This window comes from Coturnix japonica, chromosome 1 (assembly GCF_054131305.1).
Source record: "Coturnix japonica strain WE chromosome 1, WE-NBRP24, whole genome shotgun sequence".
Classification (NCBI taxonomy): Eukaryota; Metazoa; Chordata; class Aves; order Galliformes; family Phasianidae; genus Coturnix; species Coturnix japonica.
In genome coordinates this window covers 152,716,237-152,721,593 of record NC_140663.1, presented here as the reverse complement: position 1 = coordinate 152,721,593, position 5,357 = coordinate 152,716,237, and positions in this window count along the sequence as shown.

Here is a 5,357-nt window from a genome sequence, read left to right as displayed (position 1 = left end):
GATTCATGGACATTTTCTAACTTCTACAATTGCTGTAAAGGTACATCAGTGGCCGTATTTCATCAAAAGATTGGAGTGTGCTAGATTATCCCCAGGGATTGTTTAAGAGCTCCTCTGCAGACCTTACACACGCTGTCTGGGTTTCAAGGGTAGGACAGAGAAGCAGATAATAGGGAAAGACATCTGCTTGGAGCTTCACCCAGCTCCATGGCCCTGGCACCATGCTAAGGGGAGAAACCTTGTGAGCTGAAGGCTCCAGCTTGTGCCACCACCAGACCCCATCACCTCAGGTGTCACGTAAGCATGGATCAGCATCACCTGGGGTGTTTCCTTCAGCTGCATCCTTTGCTTCCCATCACCCCCAGCTCTCTTCCCAAGCTCCAACTTTCTAGGATTCTCATCCTCTGGAACATCTGTGTTTCAGCTGCTTTTTTCCCCAGATGTATCATGTTTCCTTTTCTGAGTGAATGCCACTTTGTTATTTTTCAGACCGTATGTGCAGACTCTTTCCATCCCCACTGGTGTTTGCAGCGGCATCATCTGTGTATCTCAGTGAAGCAGAGCAAGGCTAGTGTGTGGGGCTTGGAGAGCACAAGCCTTCACTGAGATGTGGAAATGGGAAGACCCTGCCCATGACCTCAGTTGTGGGCTCTGATGGCACCAAGGGTATTTGAGCTGAGGTTGTGCCTGATTGGTGAGGACAAGGTTTTAATCTGAAAAGAAGACAACAGCAGTGATGACCCCCGGCTCCGACTGTTTGTATAAATGCATAGGGGGTAAAGACAGAAAGCACTGCAGATGGAAGAGGAGCAGTAGGCAGGGCATGTTTTTATGAAGACAGCATTGGCGTATCACTTTAAGAGACGTTCCTTCTTCCCTTTTCTCCTCACCTTTCACATCTTTCTTTGCTGGCTTCAGGGTGAATGGTCAAGGGCAAACTCAATTTCACAGGCTGGGTATTATGTATGGTAGGCTGGAGAGCAACAGCTTTCTAAAGCAAGTATAAATACGGAAGATCTCGTGGGAAAAGAACGCAGAGCACACATATAGCAAAAAGGAAGGCTAGGATGAATGAGAAATGAAATACTGGGGGTGATTTCCTTACTGCTGGCGAGTGCTTGTTTAGTTTTAGACAAAAGGTATTATTCTAAAATATATTAGCTAGCGTGTTCTAACCGGTACCTTTTAACATTCATATTAAAGAACATTTTCAACTGTAATGCATTATCATAAATTTAAGAGCACAGCTCAGACTGAAACGAAGGCTAATGAGGAGGCAGCTTTTCTCCAGCTGGCTGATCTGCGCTGGGAGAGTTTCCTTGCCTGGATGAAGGGCGTAGGTCCGTGGCTGTGAGCATCTGGAGGAGCTGCCCTCCCTCAGCTGACCTGCAGCACTGGTTGAATGCCTGCCCTGAGCTCATCCCGACATCGAACTCACCTGATTTTTCCAAGGGGACCCTTATGGAAAGCCTTAGCCACAGATTCTGTCGAGATGAGTGGGACGGGAGGTCACTGTGGTCCTGTTAGGCACTTTCAGCTGAGGTTCTACCTGATTTGTGTGCCAGGGGTACATCTTCTGATGCCTTAAGGTCTGGGATCTGGATCACTCATCAGTGCTTTGATCCTTTAAGAATCACAGCTCGTATGTCAGGCTCTCCTGATAGCAGTCTGAATAAAGCCCCTTTCTCTATCTAATCTGACTGGACTGATGTAATGCACGATACGAGCCAGCATCTTCATGAGATAGGAATCTAGGAGCTGCTTATGTGGCTAAGCCTTATACCAGACACTGCTTGGTAATGCCGACTGGGTGGGGGAATTAACTAGAGGAACAGTCAAGGTTCTTTGATGAAGGGATTGCATCAATTGTCATAAGATAAATTTGCAATAAAATCTGTGGTTCCTGCTAGTAGGTCGGTATCACTTCTGGCTAAGAACACTATCTTGCCATCTGTTCTTGGCAGCAATTGTACGATCCTTTCTTTCAAGTCGCAGATATTATTACACTTACTCAGCCTTTGTCAGCTCAGGACTTGACCATTATAATGCTCTCCGCAGGATGCTGCTTGCTGTGGCCATCTGGAAAATGAAGCCAGATTAGTATACAGCTGCTTGCTTATTCAGTAGCATTTCATACTGCAAATATCTTACACATCTGCCTTATTGACTGTCCAAGCTATTGGGAGGGGGAATCTATACAGTGCTGTGCATACACATACAGAGCTGTTAAAAGAGCCCTGAGTTGCAAAGTGGGGTACTTCTAGGAAACGTCAGTGTGAAAGCTGGCTGTGAAATCTTTCCATTAATTGTGTGATCACTTACGAAGGAGTACTCTCACCTCCTCCTAAGGTACTTGGGCACAGCCTCTTGCTACTGACTTGACCTCTAAACTGACCCTGAGTCAGCTTGCTGTGACATCTCCAGCCACTGTCAATACTTGTCACTGAGCCCTTCCCTCTTTGCTTGCACAGAAGGGATGGTGCCCATTAACTGAGCGCAGCTTAGTGTGCTGTTTTTTCACCATGCCCAATGCGCCAATGACCTTAACAGAAAAAGTCTATGAGTATCGGGAGCTTCTCAGGGAGAGGAAGGGAGGGATGTTTCAGGGGAACAGAGGTTGTGAATGGGGCAAGGTTTTGCAGGCCAGGGTTGGGCAGAAACCACACCAAGAGCTGGGAGGAGAGGACAGGCCAAGGGTAAAGAGCTCACAGCCTGGAAAACTGGAAAGGCTGGAAAGGTTGAGAGGCTGGGAAGGGAAATCAGGAAAGCAAAAAGAAACTGAACAGGGACCAGAGGAGGCTGGAGCATGCTCTCCACCAGGCTCTGGGATAGACAAAGCACATCCTGGCATTCCTCCATTGGTAAGAAACAGCCATGAAACTCACCCACTGGTTGCGCTGTCACCTTCATCTTCTCACTGGTCCAAGGATTAGATGGAAACCTTCTGCTGCTATCAGTTTCTCTCTCAGATCAAATGTCTGAACAACTCCAACTCTCAGAGAATCAATCTACCACGGGCCACACCTAATCTGCTGGCTTTTCAAGGCAGATCTCACCAGTAGGCACAAAATGGAAGCTCAAATTCAATCCACAGTAGAAAATCTTTGGCTCTATGGCCATACTAAATGTATTTTCCCAATTAGTGCTCCTGTAAGTTGTAGCAGCAACGAACGCGAAGCTCTCCTGTATGCAGTTGCAACCGCGTAAGGAAATCACACAGTCTATTTGCACAGGCACTTAGCTGCATAAATGGTCTTTTGTACACAAAATCTCTGATTCAGCAAGTTCTTTAATCGTGTGTCCTACTTTAGGCATGTCTCTGGAAATCAGGAAATCATGTATCTTGATAAAATCAGCTTTTAGAACAATTCACAACCTTTTCTGTCATATTAGCCCTCTTGTTGGATGTGTCTAAAGTTCTGTGCCTGAAGCAAAGCATCGAGCAGATGTAAATGGTCACAGAAACTAATAAGTCTGTCAAACAATCATCTTTCCGATGGCTTAAATTAACACTATAATCACTTGCCTTTGTTTTTCTGCATTATTACCCCTCAAGAAGGGAGGAAAGCCGTAAAAAAATCCGCTCGTAAGACTACTTGGTGTTTTTAACCTACTGGATGTTAATGGTTAAATCAAACACCTGCAAAAGCCACATTTTATGAGATCTGTCTGCTTCTGTGGTTGTAGGTTTATGGGCTTAGCGTACAAGTTTGCACTTTCCAAGCATGTAAGCTGGCATGTTATTATTCTAGTATTTTTTCCTACATATTTTCAGCCATTAATGATAATATTTTTTGACTGGAGTTATCTAAAGTGCATTCTGATGCCCTACTCCTTATTATGAGCATTAAGCCTTGCTGGCTTCCCCAGAGATAGCTGATTGTACCTGGGTAACAGAGAGTATGTTCTCATGTTGGGAAGCTTTGAAGGCAGGCAGCGTGTGGGTCTCCAGGTGACTCTCAAAGGATGTATAAGGCAAATGTGATGGAAAGAAGAGCTGACCTCTCTTATCTTCAGAAACTTTATGGATCTGCCCATGGAAAGCCAATTTGGGGAAATCGAATAACCTTTGCATTCTGTAGGCTGTTGCCTGAATAAGCAGACAAGGAGGAAACCACTGTCAATAAATGCAAAGCTAAAAATAGGCAGACCGAAAGCTTCAGCAGAGCCCTGGAAAAAATCTGAAGGTGGAAGTAAGAGTTATTTATAAGGTTGGGAACTGAGAGGGGAGAAAGAGGTCAGTAGAAGATTTTATTTACATAGTTTGGGTTCCAGAAATTACTTTCTAGTACATGCAGCATCATTAGGAAGTGTTTTTGCTCATGTCCCGAGTCCTGGCTACTTTTTTTATGCCTGCACTACATGCTGTGCTGTGACAGGAAGCAGGACTCAGGAGCTGTGACTCCACAGAACAGAGGAGATTATTATTTGTGCATGCACAAGTTGTGCAAAAGTACTTTCTGAAGTTTGGAAGCATGTTAAGCTGTGCCCATGGGCGATAGATAGATAGATAGATAGATAGATAGATAGATAGATAGATAGATAGATAGATAGATAGATAGATAGATAGATAGATAGATAGATGGATGCATGCCCAAGGCTGTGTATGCCCCCTTCCTGGAAACATTCAAGGCCAGGCTGGATGGTCTAGACCTGGTCTAGAGGGAGGTGTTCCTGCCTGTAGCAGGGGGTTGAAACTAGCTGATCTTATAGGTCCCTTCCAACCCAAATCATTCTATGATTCAATGATATTTAGCATTGACTTAAGCCACAGAAACTTTAGCATGCAGTCTGGTGACACAGGAGTGAAGTGCAAAAGGGAGAAGTAGTGCTGAAAGTCTAATGTTTACTGGTGTGGGTTGCTTTGGTCTCACTCTAGTCTCATCCCATTGTCACATCAGATATGTCCCCAGGGAACACCTTTTGGTTTAGTTTCATAAGCAAAGGATTCAGCTGGTGGCTCTGAGACCGCTCCATGGTGTGAACTATAGCATGGTCAACAGGGGTGATGGGGAATTGTATTCCAGGAGCAGTCCTTCATTGCTAACAAGAAATATGCTGTAGACACATCCTGTGATGAGTAATTTTTATACAACTAAAATAGCTGCCATCGTATCTATCCCCCACTCTGAGTAGTCCAGCACAGCTGTGAGATCTGAGGCAAAAGCAAGGAGGTCAATGTCACGTCTGAAATTGGAAAAACACTTAGGCTTTCCCTGTCACATTTTCAAAGGAATATAAGGAACATTTATTTCGCAAGATATGATCTGTATTTTTGTTTTATATTTTTACTCTTGCAGGTAATTAAAACAGTTGGCTGTGTTGCTTGGGGCAGATAATCAACATGGACAAAAATC